Here is a 20,806-nt window from a genome sequence, read left to right on the forward strand (position 1 = left end):
ATTCCGATGCTATTTCTGTGTTTCATCGTCAATAAGGAGGTCGGAGGGATACAGTAAACCTAAAGTGAAGATTCGGAATCTATAACTAGTGTCACAGGAATGGTTCAGAACATAGACAGTAAGAAGAGTCAGTCTTCTTTTACTTAAGTCGGCATTGTGCCTTTTGTATTAAATTCCGATGCAATTTCTATGTTTCATCTTCAATAAGAAGGTCCGAGGGATACAGTAAACCTGAAGTGAAGCATCCGAAACTATAACTAGTGTCACAGGAGTGATTCAAAACATAGACAGTAAGAAGAGTCAGTTTTCTTGTACTTAAGTCGGCATTGTGCCTTTTGTATATAATTCCGATGCAATTTCTGTGTTTCATCGTCAATAAGAAGGTCAGAGGGATACAGTAAACCTTAAGTGAAGCATCGGAATCTATAACTCTTGTCACAGGAATGGTTCAGAACATAGACAGTAAGAAGAGTCAGTTTTCTTGTACTTAAGTCGGCATTGTGCCTTTTGTATTTAATTCCGATGCAATTTCTGTGTTTCATCGTCAATAAGAAGTTCAGAGGGATACAGTAAAACTTAAGTGAAGCATCGGAATCTATAACTAGTGTCACAGGAATGGTTCAAAGCATAGACAGTAAGAAGAGTCAGTTTTCTTGTACTTAAGTCGGCATTGTGAATCTTGTATTTAATTCCGATGCAATATCTGTGTTCCATCGTCTATAAGAAGGTCAGAGGGATACTATAAACCTGAAGTGAAGCATCGGAATCTATAACTAGTGCCACAGGAATGGTTCAAAACATAGACAGTAAGAAGAGACAGTTTTCTTATACTGAAGTCGGCATTGTACCTTTTGTATTTAATTCCGATGCAATTACTGTGTTTCACCGCCAATAAGAAGTTCAGAGATAGGCAGTGAACCTGAAGTCGAGCATCCGAATCCATAACTAGTGTGACAGGAATGCTTCAAAACGTAGACATTACGAAGAGCCAGACTTCTTGTACTTGAGTCGGCATGGGGCCTTTTGTATTTAATTCCGATGCAATTTCTGTGTTTCATCTACAATAAGGAGGTCAGAGGGATACAGCAAACCTGAAGTGAAGCATCGGCATCTATAACTAGTGTCACAGGAATGGTTCAAAACATAGACAGTAAGAAGAGTCAGATTTCTTGTACTTAAGTCGACATTGTGCCTTTTGTATATAATTCCGTTGCAATTTCTGCGTTTCATCGTCAATAAAAAGGTCAGAGGGATACGGTAATCCTGAAGTGAAGCATCGGAATCTATAACTAGTGTCACAGGAATGGTTCAAAACATAGACAGTAACAAGAGTCAGTTTTCTTGTACTTAAGTCGGAATTGTGCACTTTGTATTTAATTCCGTTGAAATTTCTGTGTTTCATCGTCAATAAGAAGGTCAGAGGGATACAGGAAACCTGAAGTGAAGCATCGGAATTTATAACTATGTCACATGAATGGTTCAAAACATAGACAGTAACAAGAGTCAGTTTTCTTGTACTTGAGTCGGAATTGTGCCGTTTGTATTTAATTCCGATGCAATTTCTGTGTTTCATCGTAAATAAGAAGGCCAGAGGGCTACAATAAAGCTGAAGTGAATCATCGGAATCTATAACTAGCGTCACAGGAATTGTTCAAAGCATAGAGAGTAAGATGAGACAGTCTTCTTGTACTTAAGTCGGCATTGAGCCTTTTGTATTTAATTCCGATGCAATTTCTGTGTTTCATCGTCAATATAAGGTCAGAATGATACAGTAAGCCTGAAGTGAAGCTTCGGAATCTATAACTAGTGTCACAGGAATGGTTCAAAACATAGACAGTAAGAAGAGTCAGTTTTCTTGTACTTAAGTCTGCATTGTGCCTTTTGAATTTAATTCCGATGCAAATTCTGTGTTTCGTCGTTAATAAGAAGGTCCACGGGATACATTAAACCTGAAGTGAAGCATCGGAATCTATAACTAGTGTTACATGAATGGTTCAAATCATAGACAGTAAGAAGAGTCAGTTTTCTTGTACTTATGTTGGCATTGTCCCATTTATATTTAATTCCGATTCAATTTCTGTGTTTCATCGTCAATAAGATCGTCAGAGGGTACACTAAAACTGACGTGAAGCATCGTAATCTATAACTAGTGTCACAGGAATGGTTCAAAACATAGACAGTAAGAAGAGTCAGTTTTCCAGTACTTAAGTAGGCATTGTGCCTTTTGTATCTAATTCCGATGCAATTTCTGTGGTTCATCGTCAATAAGAAGATCAGAGGGATACAGTAAACCTGAAGTGAAGCATGGGAATCTATAACTAGTGTCACAGGAATGGTACAAAACTTAGACACCAAGACGTGTCGGTTTTCTTGTACTTATGTCGGCATTGTGCTTTTTGTATTTAATTCCGATGCAATTTCTGTGTTTCATCGTCAATAAGAAGGTCAGAGGGATACAGTAAACCTTAAGTGAAGCATCGGAATCTATAACTCTTGTCACAGGAATGGTTCAGAACATAGACAGTAAGAAGAGTCAGTTTTCTTGTACTTAAGTCGGCATTGTGCCTTTTGTATTTAATTCCGATGCAATTTCTGTGTTTCATCGTCAATAAGAAGGTCAGAGGGATACAGTAAACCTTAAGTGAAGCATCGGAATCTATAACTCTTGTCACAGGAATGGTTCAGAACATAGACAGTAAGAAGAGTCAGTTTTCTTGTACTTAAGTCGGCATTGTGCCTTTTGTATTTAATTCCGATGCAATTTCTGTGTTTCATCGTCAATATAAGGTCAGAATGATACAGTAAGCCTGAAGTGAAGCTTCGGAATCTATAACTAGTGTCACAGGAATGGTTCAAAACATAGACAGTAAGAAGAGTCAGTTGTCTTGTACTTAAGTCGGCATTGTGCCTTTTGAATTTAATTCCGATGCAAATTCTGTGTTTCGTCGTTAATAAGAAGGTCCAAGGGATACATTAAACCTGAAGTGAAGCATCGGAATCTATAACTAGTGTTACATGAATGGTTCAAATCATAGACAGTAAGAAGAGTCAGTTTTCTTATACTTATGTTGGCATTGTCCCATTTATATTTAATTCCGATTCAATTTCTGTGTTTCATCGTCAATAAGATCGTCAGAGGGTACAGTAAAACTGACGTGAAGCATCGTAATCTATAACTAGTGTCACAGGAATGGTTCAAAACATAGACAGTAAGAAGAGTCAGTTTTCCAGTACTTAAGTAGGCATTGTGCCTTTTGTATCTAATTCCGATGCAATTTCTGTGTTTCATCGTCAATATAAGATCAGAGGGATACAGTAAACCTGAAGTGAAGCATCGGAATCTATAACTAGTGTCACAGGAATGGTTCAAAGCATAAACAGTAAGAAGAGTCAGTTTTCTTGTACTTAAGTCGGCATTGTGCCTTTTGTATATAATTCCGATGCAATTTCTGTGTATCATCGTCAATAAGAAGATCAGAGGGATACAGTAAACCTGAAGTGAAGCATGGGAATCTATAACTAGTGTCACAGGAATGGTACAAAACTTAGACACCAAGAAGAGTCGGTTTTCTTGTACTTATGTCGGCATTGTGCTTTTTGTATTTAATTAGGATGCAATTTCTGTGTTTCATCGTCAATAAGAAGGTCAGAGGGATACAGTAAACCTTAAGTGAAGCATCGGAATCTATAACTCTTGTCACAGGAATGGTTCAGAACATAGACAGTAAGAAGAGTCAGTTTTCTTGTACTTAAGTCGGCATTGTGCCTTTTGTATTTAATTCCGATGCAATTTCTGTGTTTCATCGTCAATAAGAAGTTCAGAAGGATACAGTAAAACTTAAGTGAAGCATCGGAATCTATAACTAGTGTCACAGGAATGGTTCAAAACATAGACAGTAAGAAGAGTCAGTTTTCTTATACTGAAGTCGGCATTGTACCTTTTGTATTTAATTCCGATGCAATTACTGTGTTTCACCGCCAATAAGAAGTTCAGAGGGAGGCAGTGAACCTGAAGTCGAGCATCCGAATCCATAACTAGTGTGACAGGAATGCTTCAAAACGTAGACATTACGAAGAGCCAGACTTCTTGTACTTGAGTCGGCATGGGGCCTTTTGTATTTAATTCCGATGCAATTTCTGTGTTTCATCTACAATAAGGAGGTCAGAGGGATACAGCAAACCTGAAGTGAAGCATCGGCATCTATAACTAGTGTCACAGGAATGGTTCAAAACATAGACAGTAACAAGAGTCAGTTTTCTTGTACTTAAGTCGGAATTGTGCCCTTTGTATTTAATTCCGTTGAAATTTCTGTGTTTCATCGTCAATAAGAAGGTCAGAGGGATACAGGAAACCTGAAGTGAAGCATCGGAATTTATAACTATGTCACATGAATGGTTCAAAACATAGACAGTAACAAGAGTCAGTTTTCTTGTACTTGAGTCGGAATTGTGACTTTTGTATTTAATTCCGATGCAATTTCTGTGTTTCATCGTAAATAAGAAGGTCAGAGGGCTACAATAAAGCTGAAGTGAAGCATCGGAATCTATAACTAGCGTCACAGGAATTGTTCAAAGCATAGAGAGTAAGATGAGACAGTCTTCTTGTACTTAAGTCGGCATTGAGCCTTTTGTATTTAATTCCGATGCAATTTCTGTGTTTCATCGTCAATATAAGGTCAGAATGATACAGTAAGCCTGAAGTGAAGCTTCGGAATCTATAACAAGTGTCACAGGAATGGTTCAAAACATAGACAGTAAGAAGAGTCAGTTTTCTTGTACTTAAGTCGGCATTGTGAATTTTGAATTTAATTCCGATGCAAATTATGTGTTTCGTCGTTAATAAGAAGGTCCAAGGGGTACATTAAACCTGAAGTGAAGCATCGGAATCTATAACTAGTGTTACATGAATGGTTCAAATCGTTGACAGTAAGAAGAGTCAGTTTTCTTGTACTTATGTTGGCATTGTCCCATTTATATTTAATTCCGATTCAATTTCTGTGTTTCATCGTCAATAAGATCGTCAGAGGGTACAGTAAAACTGACGTGAAGCATCGTAATCTATAACTAGTGTCACAGGAATGGTTCAAAACATAGACAGTAAGAAGAGTCAGTTTTCCAGTACTTAAGTAGGCATTGTGCCTTTTGTATCTAATTCCGATGCAATTTCTGTGTTTCATCGTCAATATAAGAACAGAGGGATACAGTAAACCTGAAGTGAAGCATCGGAATCTATAACTAGTGTCACAGGAATGGTTCAAAGCATAAACAGTAAGAAGAGTCAGTTTTCTTGTACTTAAGTCGGCATTGTGCCTTTTGTATATAATTCCGATGCAATTTCTGTGTATCATCGTCAATAAGAAGATCAGAGGGATACAGTAAACCTGAAGTGAAGCATGGGAATCTATAACTAGTGTCACAGGAATGGTACAAAACTTAGACACCAAGAAGAGTCGGTTTTCTTGTACTTATGTCGGCATTGTGCTTTTTGTATTTAATTCCGATGCAATTTCTGTGTATCATCGTCAATAAGAAGGTCAGAGGGATACAGTAAACCTGAAGTGAAGCATCGAAATCTATAACTAGTGTCACAGGAATGGTTCAAACATAGACAGTAAGAAGAGTCAGATTTCTTGTACATAAGTCCACATTGTGCCTTTTCTATTTAATTCCGTTGCAATTTCTGTGTTTCATAGTGAATACGAAGGTCAGAGGGACACAGTAAACCTGAGGTGAAGCATCGGAATCTATAACTAGTGTCACAGGAATGGTTCAAAACATAGACAGTAAGAAGATTCAATTTTCGTGTATTTAAGTCGGCATTGTGCCTTTTCTATTTAACTCCGAAGCAATTTCTGCGTTTCATCGTCAATAAAAAGGTCAGAGGGATACGGTAAACCTGAAGTGAAGCATCGGAATCTATAACTAGTGTCACAGGAATGGTTCAAATCATAGACAGTAACAAGGGTCAGTTTTCTTGTACTTAAGTCGGAATTGTGCCCTTTGTATTTAATTCCGTTGAAATTTCTGTGTTTCATCGTCAATAAGAAGGTCAGAGGGATACAGTAAACCTGAAGTGAAGCATCGGAATTTATAACTATGTCACATGAATGGTTCAAAACATAGACAGTAAGAAGAGTCAGTTTTTCCTTGTACTTAAGTCGGCATTGTGCCTTTTGTATTTAATTCCGATGCTATTTCTGTGTTTAATCGTCAATATGAAGGTCAGAGGGATACAGTAAACCGGAAGTGAAGCATCGGAATCTATAACTAGTGTCACAGGAATGGTTCAAAACATAGACAGTAAGAAGAGTCAGTTTTCTTATACTGAAGTCGGCATTGTACCTTTTGTATTTAATTCCGATGCAATTACTGTGTTTCACCGCCAATAAGAAGTTCAGAGGGAGGCAGTGAACCTGAAGTCCAGCATCCGAATCCATAACTAGTGTGACAGGAATGCTTCAAAACATAGACATTACGAAGAGCCAGACTTTTTGTACTTGAGTCGGCATTGTGCCTTTTGTATTTAATTCCGATGCAATTTCTGTGTTTCATCTACAATAAGGAGGTCAGAGGGATACAGTAAACCTGAAGTGAAGCATCGGAATCTATAACTAGTGTAACACGAATGGTTCAAAGCATAGACAGTAAGAAGAGCCAGTCTTCTTGTACTTGAGTCGGAATTGTGCCTTTTGTATTTAATTCCGACACAATTTCTGTGTTTCATCGTAAATAAGAAGGTCAGAGGGCTACAGTAAAGCTGAAGTGATGCATCGGAATCTGTAACTAGCGTCACAGGAATGGTTCAAATCATAGTGAGTAAGATGAGACAGTCTTCTTGTACTTAAGTCGGCATTGAGCCTTTTGTATTTAATTCCGATGCAATTTCTGTGTTTCATCGTCAATATAAAGTCAGAGGGATACAGTAAACCTGAAGTGAAGCATCGGAATCCATAACTAGTGTCACAGGAATGGTTCAAAACATAGACAGAAAGAAGAGCCAGTCTTCTTGTACTTGAGTCGGAATTGTGCCTTTTGTATTTAATTCCGATGCAATTTCTGTGTTTCATCGTAAATAAGAAGGTCAGAGGGCTACAGTAAAGCTGAAGTGAAGCATCGGAATCTATAACTAGCGTCACAGGAATGGTTCAAAACATAGAGAGTAAGATGAGACAGTCTTCTTGTACTTATGTCGGCATTGAGCCTTTTGTATTTAATTCCGATGCAATTTCTGTGTTTCATCGTCATTATAAGGTCAGAGGGATACAGTAAACCTGAAGTGAAGCATCGGAATCTATAACTAGTGTCACAGGAATGGTTCAAAACATAGACAGTAAGAAGAGTCAGTTTTCTTGTACCTAAGTCGGCATTGTGCCTTTTGAATTTAATTCCGATGCAAATTCTGTGTTTCGTCGTCAATAAGAAGGCCCAAGGGATACATTAAACCTGAAGTGAAGCATCGGAATCTATAACTAGTGTCACAGGAATGGTTCAAAACATAGTCAGTAAGAAGAGTCAGTTTTCTTGTACTTATGTTGGCATTGTTCCATTTATATTTAATTCCGATTCAATTTCTGTGTTTCATCGTCAATAAGATCGTCAGAGGGTACAGTAAACCTGACGTGAAGCATCGGAATCTATAACTAGTGTCACAGGAATGGTTCAAAACATAGACAGTAAGAAGAGTCAGTTTTCTAGTACTTAAGTAGGCATTGTGCTGTTTGTATCTAATTCCGATGCAATTTCTGTGTTTCATCGTGAATATAAGGTCAGAGGGATACAGTAAACCTGAAGTGAAGCATCGAAATCTATAACTAGTGTCACAGGAATGGTTCAAACATAGACAGTAAGAAGAGTCAGATTTCTTGTACTTAAGTCGACATTGTGCCTTTTCTATTTAATTCCGTTGCAATTTCTCTGTTTCATAGTGAATACGAAGGTCAGAGGGATACAGTAAACCTGAGGTGAAGCATCGGAATCTATAACTAGTGTCACAGGAATGGTTCAAAACATAGACAGTAAGAAGAGTCACTTTTCGTGTACTGAAGTCGGCATTGTGCCTTTTCTATTTAATTCCGATGCAATTTCTGCGTTCCATCGTCAATAAAAAGGTCAGAGGGATACGGTAAACCTGAAGTGAAGCATCGGAATCTATAACTAGTGTCACAGGAATGGTTAAAAACATAGACAGTAACAAGAGTCAGTTTTCTTGTACTTAAGTCGGAATTGTGCCGTTTGTACTTAATTCCGTTGAAATTTCTGTGTTTCATCGTCAATAAGAAGGTCAGAGGGATATAGCAAACCTGAAGTGAAGCATCGGAATTTATAACTATGTCACATGAATGGTTCAAAACATAGACAGTAAGAAGAGTCAGTTTTCTTGTGCTTAAGTCGACATTGTGCCTTTTGTATTTAATTCCGATGCAATCTCTGTGTTTCCTCGTCAATAAGAAGGACAGAGGGATACAGTAAACCTGAAGTGAAGCATCGGAATCTATAACTAGTTTCACAGGATTGGTTAAAACATAGACAGTAAGAAGAGTCAGTTTTTCCCTGTACTTAAGTCGGCATTGTGCCTTTTGTATTTAATTCCGAAGCTATTTCTGTGTTTCATCGTCAATATGAAGGTCAGAGGGATACAGAAAACCTGAGGTGAAGCATCGGAATCTATAACTAGTGTCACAGGAATGGTTGAAGACATAGACAGCAAGAAGAGTCAGTTTTCTTGTACTTAAGACGACATTGTGCCTTTTGTATTTAATTCCGAAGCATTTTCTGTGTTTCATCGTCAATAAGAAGGTCAGACTGATACAGTAAACATGAAGTGAAGCATCGGAATATATAACTACTGTCACAGGAATGGTTCAAAACTTAGACAGTAAGAAGAGTCAGTTTTCTTGTACTTAAGTCGTCATTGTGCCTTTTGTATTTAATTCCGATGCAATTTCTGAGTTTCATCGTCAATAAGGAGGTCGGAGGGATACAGTAAACCTAAAGTGAAGAATCGGAATCTGTAACTAGTGTCACAGGAATGGTTCAGAACATAGACAGTAAGAAGAGTCGGTCTTCTTTTACTTAAGTCGGCATTGTGCCTTTTGTATTAAATTCCGGTGCAATTTCTATGTTTCATCTTCAATAAGAAGGTCCGAGAAATACAGTAAACCTGAAGTGAAGCATCCGAAACTATAACTAGTGTCACAGGAGTGATTCAAAACATAGACAGTAAGAAGAGTAAGTTTTCTTGTACTTAAGTCGGCATTGTGCCTTTTGTATTTAATTCCGATGCAATTTCTGTATCTCATCGTCAATAAGAAGGTCAGAGGGATACAGTAAACCTTAAGTGAAGCATCGGAATCTATAACTAGTGTCACAGGAATGGTTCAAAACATAGACAGTAAGAAGAGTCAGTTTTCTTGTACTTAAGTCGGCATTGTGCCTTTTGTATTTAATTCCGATGCAATTTCTGTGTTTCATCGTCAATAAGAAGGTCAGAGGGATACAGTAAAACTTAAGTGAAGCATCGGATCTATAACTAGTGTCACAGGAATGGTTCAAAACATAGACAGTAAGAAGAGTCAGTTTTCTTGTACTTAAGTCGGCATTGTGCCTTTTGTTTTTAAATCCGATGCAATATCTGTGTTCCATCGTCTATAAGAAGGTCAGAGGGATACTATAAACCTGAAGTGAAGCATCGGAATCTATAACTAGTGTCACAGGAATGGTTCAAAACATAGACAGTAAGAAGAGTCAGTTTTCTTATACTGAAGTCGGCATTGTACCTTTTGTATTTAATTCCGTGGCAATAACTGTGTTTCACCGCCAATAAGAAGTTCAGAGGGAGGCAGTGAACCTGAAGTCGAGCATCCGAATCCATAACTAGTGTGACAGGAATGCTTCAAAACATAGACAGTACTAAGAGGCAGACTTCTTGTAATTCAGTCGGCATTGCGCCTTTTGTATTTAATTCCGATGCAATTTCTGAGTTTCATCGTCAATAAGGAGGTCGGAGGGATACAGTAAACCTAAAGTGAAGAATCGGAATCTGTAACTAGTGTCACAGGAATGGTTCAGAACATAGACAGTAAGAAGAGTCGGTCTTCTTTTACTTAAGTCGGCATTGTGCCTTTTGTATTAAATTCCGGTGCAATTTCTATGTTTCATCTTCAATAAGAAGGTCCGAGAAATACAGTAAACCTGAAGTGAAGCATCCGAAACTATAACTAGTGTCACAGGAGTGATTCAAAACATAGACAGTAAGAAGAGTAAGTTTTCTTGTACTTAAGTCGGCATTGTGCCTTTTGTATTTAATTCCGATGCAATTTCTGTATCTCATCGTCAATAAGAAGGTCAGAGGGATACAGTAAACCTTAAGTGAAGCATCGGAATCTATAACTAGCGTCACAGGAATGGTTCAAATCATAGTGAGTAAGATGAGACAGTCTTCTTGTACTTAAGTCGGCATTGAGCCTTTTGTATTTAATTCCGATACAATTTCTGTGTTTCATCGTCAATATAAGGTCAGAGGGATACAGTAAACCTGAAGTGAAGCATCGGAATCTATAACTAGTGTCACAGGAATGGTTCAAAACATTGGCAGTAAGAAGGTTCAGTTTTCTTGTACTTAAGTCGGCATTGTGCCTTTTGAACTTAATTCCGATGCAAATTCTGTGTTTCGTCGTCAATAAGAAGGTCCAAGGGATACATTAAACCTGAAGTGAAGCATCGGAATCTATAACTAGTTTCACACGAATGGTTCAAATCATAGGCAGTAAGAAGAGTCAGTTTTCTTGTACTTATGTTGGCATTGTCCCATTTATATTTAATTCCGATTCAATTTCTGTGTTTCATCGTCAATAAGATCGTCAGAGGGTACAGTAAACCTGACGTGAAGCATCGGAATCTATAACTAGTGTCACAGGAATGGTTCAAAACATAGACAGTAAGAAGAGTCAGTTTTCTAGTACTTAAGTAGGCATTGTGCCTTTTGTATCTAATTCCGATGCAATTTCTGTGTTTCATCATCAATATAAGGTCAGAGGGATACAGTAAACCTGAAGTGAAGCATCGGAATACATAACTAGTGTCACAGGAATGGTTCCAAACATAGACAGTAAGAAGAGTCAGTTTTCTTGTACTTAAGTCGGCATTGTGCCTTTTGTATATAATTCCGATGCAATTTCTGTGTTTCATCGTCAATAAGAAGGTCAGAGGGATACAGTAAACCTGAAGTGAAGCATCGGAATCTATAACTAGTGTCACAGGAATGGTTCAAATGTTAGACACCAAGAAGAGTCAGTTTTCTTGTACTTATGTCGGCATTGTGCCTTTTGTATTTAATTCCGATGCAATTTCTGTGTTTCATCGTCAATAAGAAGGTCAGAGGGATACAGTAAACCTGAAGTGAAGCATCGAAATCTGTAACTAGTGTCACAGGAATGGTTCAAACATAGACAGTAAGAAGAGTCAGATTTCTTGTACTTATGTCGACATTGTGCCTTTTGTATTTGATTCCGTTGCAATTTCTGTGTTTCATAGTGAATACGAAGGTCAGACGGATACAGTAAACCTGAGGTGATGCATCGGAATCTATAACTAGTGTCACAGGAGTGGTTCAAAACATAGACAGTAAGAAGAGTCAATTTTCGTGTACTTAAGTCGGCATTGTGCCTTTTCTATTTAATTCCGATGCAATTTCTGCGTTTCATCGTCAATAAAAAGGTCAGAGGGATACGGTAAACCTGAAGTGAAGCATCGGAATCAATAACTAGTGTCACAGGAATGGTTCAAAACATAGACAGTAACAAGAGTCAGTTTTCTTGAACTTAAGTCGGAATTGTGCCCTTTGTATTTAATTCCGTTGAAATTTCTGTGTTTCATCGTCAATAAGAAGGTCAGAGGGATACAGAAAACCTGAAGTGATGCATCGGAATTTATAACTATGTCACATGAATGGTTCAAAACATAGACAGTAAGAAGAGTCAGTTTTCTTGTACTTAAGTCAGCATTGTGCCTTTTGTATTTAATTCCGATGCAATTTCTATGTTTCATCTTCAATAAGAAGGTCCGAGGGATACAGTAAACCTGAAGTGAAGCATCCGAAACTATAACTAGTGTCACAGGAGTGATTCAAAACATAGACAGTAAGGAGAGTCAGTTTTCTTGTACTTAAGTCGGCATTGTGCCTTTTGTATTTAAATCCGATGCAATATCTGTGTTTCATCGTCAATAAGAAGGTCAGAGGGATATAGTAAACCTGAAGTGAAGCATCGGAATTTATAACTATGTCACATGAATGGTTCAAAACATAGACAGTAAGAAGAGTCAGTTTTCTTGTGCTTAAGTCGGCATTGTGCCTTTTGTATTTAATTCCGATGCAATCTCTGTGTTTCCTCGTCAATAAGAAGGACAGAGGGATACAGTAAACCTGAAGTGAAGCATCGGAATCTATAACTAGTTTCACAGGAATGGTTAAAACATAGACAGTAAGAAGAGTCAGTTTTTCCCTGTACTTAAGTCGGCATTGTGCCTTTTGTATTTAATTCCGATGCTATTTCTGTGTTTCATCGTCAATATGAAGGTCAGAGGGATACAGTAAACCGGAAGTGAAGCATCGGAATCTATAACTAGTGTCACAAGAATGGTTCGAAACATAGACAGTAAGAAGGGTCAGTTTTCTTGTACTTAAGTGGGCATTGTGTCTTTTGTATTTAATTCTGATGAAATTTCTGCGTTTCATCGTCAATAAGAAGGTCAGAGGGATACAGAAAACCTGAGGTGAAGCATCGGAATCCATAACTAGTGTCACAGGAATGGTTGAAGACATAGACAGCAAGAAGAGTCAGTTTTCTTGTACTTAAGACGACATTGTGCCTTTTGTATTTAATTCCGAAGCATTTTCTGTGTTTCATCGTCAATAAGAAGGTCAGACTGATACAGTAAACATGAAGTGAAGCATCGGAATATATAACTACTGTCACAGGAATGGTTCAAAACTTAGACAGTAAGAAGAGTCAGTTTTCTTGTACTTAAGTCGTCATTGTGCCTTTTGTATTTAATTCCGATGCAATTTCTGAGTTTCATCGTCAATAAGGAGGTCGGAGGGATACAGTAAACCTAAAGTGAAGAATCGGAATCTGTAACTAGTGTCACAGGAATGGTTCAGAACATAGACAGTAAGTAGAGTCGGTCTTCTTTTACTTAAGTCGGCATTGTGCCTTTTGTATTAAATTCCGGTGCAATTTCTATGTTTCATCTTCAATAAGAAGGTCCGAGAAATACAGTAAACCTGAAGTGAAGCATCCGAAACTATAACTAGTGTCACAGGAGTGATTCAAAACATAGACAGTAAGAAGAGTAAGTTTTCTTGTACTTAAGTCGGCATTGTGCCTTTTGTATTTAATTCCGATGCAATTTCTGTGTCTCATCGTCAATAAGAAGGTCAGAGGGATACAGTAAACCTTAAGTGAAGCATCGGAATCTATAACTAGTGTCACAGGAATGGTTCAAAACATAGACAGTAAGAAGAGTCAGTTTTCTTGTACTTAAGTCGGCATTGTGCCTTTTGTATTTAATTCCGATGCAATTTCTGTGTTTCATCGTCAATAAGAAGGTCAGAGGGATACAGTAAAACTTAAGTGAAGCATCGGATCTATAACTAGTGTCACAGGAATGGTTCAAAACATAGACAGTAAGAAGAGTCAGTTTTCTTGTACTTAAGTCGGCATTGTGCCTTTCTTATTTAAATCCGATGCAATATCTGTGTTCCATCGTCTATAAGAAGGTCAGAGGGATACTATAAACCTGAAGTGAAGCATCGGAATCTATAACTAGTGTCACAGGAATGGTTCAAAACATAGACAGTAAGAAGAGTCAGTTTTCTTATACTGAAGTCGGCATTGTACCTTTTGTATTTAATTCCGTGGCAATTACTGTGTTTCACCGCCAATAAGAAGTTCAGAGGGAGGCAGTGAACCTGAAGTCGAGCATCCGAATCCATAACTAGTGTGACAGGAATGCTTCAAAACATAGACAGTACTAAGAGCCAGACTTCTTGTAATTGAGTCGGCATTGTGCCTTTTGTATTTAATTCCGATGCAATTTCTGTGTTTCATCTACAATAAGGAGGTCAGAGGGATACACTAAACCTGAAGTGAAGCATCGGAATCTATAACTAGTTTCACACGAATGGTTCAAATCATAGGCAGTAAGAAGAGTCAGTTTTCTTGTACTTATGTTGGCATTGTCCCATTTATATTTAATTCCGATTCAATTTCTGTGTTTCATCGTCAATAAGATCGTCAGAGGGTACAGTAAACCTGACGTGAAGCATCGGAATCTATAACTAGTGTCACAGGAATGGTTCAAAACATAGACAGTAAGAAGAGTCAGTTTTCTAGTACTTAAGTAGGCATTGTGCCTTTTGTATCTAATTCCGATGCAATTTCTGTGTTTCATCATCAATATAAGGTCAGAGGGATACAGTAAACCTGAAGTGAAGCATCGGAATACATAACTAGTGTCACAGGAATGGTTCCAAACATAGACAGTAAGAAGAGTCAGTTTTCTTGTACTTAAGTCGGCATTGTGCCTTTTGTATATAATTCCGATGCAATTTCTGTGTTTCATCGTCAATAAGAAGGTCAGAGGGATACAGTAAACCTGAAGTGAAGCATCGGAATCTATAACTAGTGTCACAGGAATGGTTCAAATGTTAGACACCAAGAAGAGTCAGTTTTCTTGTACTTATGTCGGCATTGTGCCTTTTGTATTTAATTCCGATGCAATTTCTGTGTTTCATCGTCAATAAGAAGGTCAGAGGGATACAGTAAACCTGAAGTGAAGCATCGAAATCTGTAACTAGTGTCACAGGAATGGTTCAAACATAGACAGTAAGAAGAGTCAGATTTCTTGTACTTATGTCGACATTGTGCCTTTTGTATTTGATTCCGTTGCAATTTCTGTGTTTCATAGTGAATACGAAGGTCAGACGGATACAGTAAACCTGAGGTGATGCATCGGAATCTATAACTAGTGTCACAGGAGTGGTTCAAAACATAGACAGTAAGAAGAGTCAATTTTCGTGTACTTAAGTCGGCATTGTGCCTTTTCTATTTAATTCCGATGCAATTTCTGCGTTTCATCGTCAATAAAAAGGTCAGAGGGATACGGTAAACCTGAAGTGAAGCATCGGAATCAATAACTAGTGTCACAGGAATGGTTCAAAACATAGACAGTAACAAGAGTCAGTTTTCTTGAACTTAAGTCGGAATTGTGCCCTTTGTATTTAATTCCGTTGAAATTTCTGTGTTTCATCGTCAATAAGAAGGTCAGAGGGATACAGAAAACCTGAAGTGATGCATCGGAATTTATAACTATGTCACATGAATGGTTCAAAACATAGACAGTAAGAAGAGTCAGTTTTCTTGTACTTAAGTCAGCATTGTGCCTTTTGTATTTAATTCCGATGCAATTTCTATGTTTCATCTTCAATAAGAAGGTCCGAGGGATACAGTAAACCTGAAGTGAAGCATCCGAAACTATAACTAGTGTCACAGGAGTGATTCAAAACATAGACAGTAAGGAGAGTCAGTTTTCTTGTACTTAAGTCGGCATTGTGCCTTTTGTATTTAAATCCGATGCAATATCTGTGTTTCATCGTCAATAAGAAGGTCAGAGGGATATAGTAAACCTGAAGTGAAGCATCGGAATTTATAACTATGTCACATGAATGGTTCAAAACATAGACAGTAAGAAGAGTCAGTTTTCTTGTGCTTAAGTCGGCATTGTGCCTTTTGTATTTAATTCCGATGCAATCTCTGTGTTTCCTCGTCAATAAGAAGGACAGAGGGATACAGTAAACCTGAAGTGAAGCATCGGAATCTATAACTAGTTTCACAGGAATGGTTAAAACATAGACAGTAAGAAGAGTCAGTTTTTCCCTGTACTTAAGTCGGCATTGTGCCTTTTGTATTTAATTCCGATGCTATTTCTGTGTTTCATCGTCAATATGAAGGTCAGAGGGATACAGTAAACCGGAAGTGAAGCATCGGAATCTATAACTAGTGTCACAAGAATGGTTCGAAACATAGACAGTAAGAAGGGTCAGTTTTCTTGTACTTAAGTGGGCATTGTGTCTTTTGTATTTAATTCTGATGAAATTTCTGCGTTTCATCGTCAATAAGAAGGTCAGAGGGATACAGAAAACCTGAGGTGAAGCATCGGAATCCATAACTAGTGTCACAGGAATGGTTGAAGACATAGACAGCAAGAAGAGTCAGTTTTCTTGTACTTAAGACGACATTGTGCCTTTTGTATTTAATTCCGAAGCATTTTCTGTGTTTCATCGTCAATAAGAAGGTCAGACTGATACAGTAAACATGAAGTGAAGCATCGGAATATATAACTACTGTCACAGGAATGGTTCAAAACTTAGACAGTAAGAAGAGTCAGTTTTCTTGTACTTAAGTCGTCATTGTGCCTTTTGTATTTAATTCCGATGCAATTTCTGAGTTTCATCGTCAATAAGGAGGTCGGAGGGATACAGTAAACCTAAAGTGAAGAATCGGAATCTGTAACTAGTGTCACAGGAATGGTTCAGAACATAGACAGTAAGTAGAGTCGGTCTTCTTTTACTTAAGTCGGCATTGTGCCTTTTGTATTAAATTCCGGTGCAATTTCTATGTTTCATCTTCAATAAGAAGGTCCGAGAAATACAGTAAACCTGAAGTGAAGCATCCGAAACTATAACTAGTGTCACAGGAGTGATTCAAAACATAGACAGTAAGAAGAGTAAGTTTTCTTGTACTTAAGTCGGCATTGTGCCTTTTGTATTTAATTCCGATGCAATTTCTGTGTCTCATCGTCAATAAGAAGGTCAGAGGGATACAGTAAACCTTAAGTGAAGCATCGGAATCTATAACTAGTGTCACAGGAATGGTTCAAAACATAGACAGTAAGAAGAGTCAGTTTTCTTGTACTTAAGTCGGCATTGTGCCTTTTGTATTTAATTCCGATGCAATTTCTGTGTTTCATCGTCAATAAGAAGGTCAGAGGGATACAGTAAAACTTAAGTGAAGCATCGGATCTATAACTAGTGTCACAGGAATGGTTCAAAACATAGACAGTAAGAAGAGTCAGTTTTCTTGTACTTAAGTCGGCATTGTGCCTTTCTTATTTAAATCCGATGCAATATCTGTGTTCCATCGTCTATAAGAAGGTCAGAGGGATACTATAAACCTGAAGTGAAGCATCGGAATCTATAACTAGTGTCACAGGAATGGTTCAAAACATAGACAGTAAGAAGAGTCAGTTTTCTTATACTGAAGTCGGCATTGTACCTTTTGTATTTAATTCCGTGGCAATTACTGTGTTTCACCGCCAATAAGAAGTTCAGAGGGAGGCAGTGAACCTGAAGTCGAGCATCCGAATCCATAACTAGTGTGACAGGAATGCTTCAAAACATAGACAGTACTAAGAGCCAGACTTCTTGTAATTGAGTCGGCATTGTGCCTTTTGTATTTAATTCCGATGCAATTTCTGTGTTTCATCTACAATAAGGAGGTCAGAGGGATACACTAAACCTGAAGTGAAGCATCGGAATCTATAACTAGTGTCACAGGAATGGTTCAAATCATAGACAGTAAGAAGAGCCAGTCTTCTTGTACTTGAGTCGGAATTGTGCCTTTTGTATTTAATTCCGATGCAATTTCTCTGTTTCATCGTAAATAAGAAGGTCAGAGGGCTACAGTAAAGCTGAAGTGAAGCATCGGAATCTATAACTAGTGTCACAGGAATGGTTCAAATGTTAGACACCAAGAAGAGTCAGTTTTCTTGTACTTATGTCGGCATTGTGCTTTTTGTATTTAATTCCGATGCAATTTCTGTGTTTCATCGTCAATAAGAAGGTCAGAGGGATACAGTAAACCAGAAGTGAAGCATCGAAATCTGTAACTAGTGTCACAGGAATGGTTCAAACATAGACAGTAAGAAGAGTCAGATTTCTTGTACTTATGTCGACATTGTGCATTTTGTATTTGATTCCGTTGCAATTTCTGTGTTTCATAGTGAATACGAAGGTCAGACGGATACAGTAAACCTGAGGTGATGCATCGGAATCTATAACTAGTGTCACAGGAGTGGTTCAAAACATAGACAGTAAGAAGAGTCAATTTTCGTGTACTTAAGTCGGCATTGTGCCTTTTCTATTTAATTCCGATGCAATTTCTGCGTTTCATCGTCAATAAGAAGGTCAGAGGGATACAGTAAACCTGAAGTGAAGCATCGAAATCTGTAACTAGTGTCACAGGAATGGTTCAAACATAGACAGTAAGAAGAGTCAGATTTCTTGTACTTACGTCGACATTGTGCCTTTTGTATTCGATTCCGTTGCAATTTCTGTGTTTCATAGTGAATACGAAGGTCAGACGGATACAGTAAACCTGAGGTGATGCATCGGAATCTATAACTAGTGTCACAGGAGTGGTTCAAAACATAGACAGTAAGAAGAGTCAATTTTCGTGTACTTAAGTCGGCATTGTGCCTTTTCTATTTAATTCCGATGCAATTTCTGCGTTTCATCGTCAATAAAAAGGTCAGAGGGATACGGTAAACCTGAAGTGAAGCATCGGAATCAATAACTAGTGTCACAGGAATGGTTCAAAACATAGACAGTAACAAGAGTCAGTTTTCTTGAACTTAAGTCGGAATTGTGCCCTTTGTATTTAATTCCGTTGAAATTTCTGTGTTTCATCGTCAATAAGAAGGTCAGAGGGATACAGAAAACCTGAAGTGAAGCATCGGAATTTATAACTATGTCACATGAATGGTTCAAAACATAGACAGTAAGAAGAGTCAGTTTTCTTGTACTTAAGTCAGCATTGTGCCTTTTGTATTTAATTCCGATGCAATTTCTATGTTTCATCTTCAATAAGAAGGTCCGAGGGATACAGTAAACCTGAAGTGAAGCATCCGAAACTATAACTAGTGTCACAGGAGTGATTCAAAACATAGACAGTAAGAAGAGTCAGTTTTCTTGTACTTAAGTCGGCATTGTGCCTTTTGTACTTAATTCCGATGCAATATCTGTGTCTCATCGTCAATAAGAAGGTCAGAGGGATACAGTAAACCTTAAGTGAAGCATCGGAATCTATAACTAGTGTCACAGGAATGGTTGAAAACATAGACAGTAAGAAGACTCAGTTTTCTTGTACTTAAGTCGGCATTGTGCCTTTTGTATTTAATTCCGATGCAATTTCTGTGTTTCATCGTCAATAAGAAGGTCAGAGGGATACAGTAAAACTTAAGTGAAGCATCGGATCTATAACTAGTGTCACAGGAATGGTTCAAAACATAGACAGTAAGAAGAGTCAGTTTTCTTGTACTTAAGTCGGCATTGTGCCTTTTGTATTTAAATCCGATGCAATATCTGTGTTCCATCGTCTATAAGAAGGTCAGAGGGATACTATAAACCTGAAGTGAAGCATCGGAATCTATAACTAGTGTCACAGGAATGGTTCAAAACATAGACAGTAAGAAGAGTCAGTTTTCTTATACTGAAGTCGGCATTGTACCTTTTGTATTTAATTCCGATCCAAATACTGTGTTTCACCGCCAATAAGAAGTTCAGAGGGAGGCAGTGAACCTGAAGTCGAGCATCCGAATCCATAACTAGTGTGACAGGAATGCTTCAAAACATAGACAGTACTAAGAGCCAGACTTCTTGTAATTGAGTCGGCATTGTGCCTTTTGTATTTAATTCCGATGCAATTTCTGTGTTTTATCTACAATAAGGAGGTCAGAGGGATACAGTAAACCTGAAGTGAAGCTTCGGAATCTATAACTAGTGTCACAGGAATGGTTCAAAACATTGTTGTTGTTGTTGTGGTCTTCAGTCCTGAGACTGGTTTGATGCAGCTCTCCATGCTACTCTATCCTGTGCAAGCTTTTTCATCTCCCAGTACCTACTGCAACCTACATCCTTCTGAATCTGCTTAGTGTAGTCATCTCTTGGTCTCCCCCTACGATTTTTACCCTCCACGCTGCCCTCCAATACTAAATTGGTGATCCCTTGATGCCTCAGAACATGTCCTACCAACCGATCCCTTCTTCTGGTCAAGTTGTGCCACAAACTTCTCTTCTCCCCAATCCTATTCAATACTTCCTCATTAGTTATGTGATCTACCCATCTAATCTTCAGCATTCTTCTGTAGCACCACATTTCGAAAGCTTCTATTCTCTTCTTGTCCAAACTATTTATCGTCCATGTTTCACTTCCATACATGGCTACACTCCATACAAATACTTTCAGAAATGACTTCCTGACACTTAAATCAATACTGGATGTTAACAAATTTCTCTTCTTCAGAAACGCGTTCAAAACATAGACAGTAAGAAGAGCCAGTCTTCTTGTACTTGAGTCGGAATTGTGCCTTTTGTATTTAATTCCGATACAAATTCTGTGTTTCATCGTCAATATAAGGTCAGAGGGATACAGTAAACCTGAAGTGAAGCATCGGAATCTATAACTAGTGTCACAGGAATGGTTCAAAACATGGACAGTAAGAAGGTTCAGTTTTCTTGTACTTAAGTCGGCATTGTGCCTTTTGAATTTAATTCCGATGCAAATTCTGTGTTTCGTCGTCAATAAGAAGGTCCAAGGGATACATTAAACCTGAAGTGAAGCATCGGAATCTATAACTAGTTTCACATGAATGGTTCAAATCATAGACAGTAAGAAGAGTCAGTTTTCTTGTACTTATGTTGGCATTGTCCCATTTATATTTAATTCCGATTTAATTTCTGTGTTTCATCG

Source organism: Schistocerca serialis, unplaced genomic scaffold (genome assembly GCF_023864345.2).
Source record: "Schistocerca serialis cubense isolate TAMUIC-IGC-003099 unplaced genomic scaffold, iqSchSeri2.2 HiC_scaffold_1362, whole genome shotgun sequence".
Classification (NCBI taxonomy): domain Eukaryota; kingdom Metazoa; phylum Arthropoda; class Insecta; order Orthoptera; family Acrididae; genus Schistocerca; species Schistocerca serialis.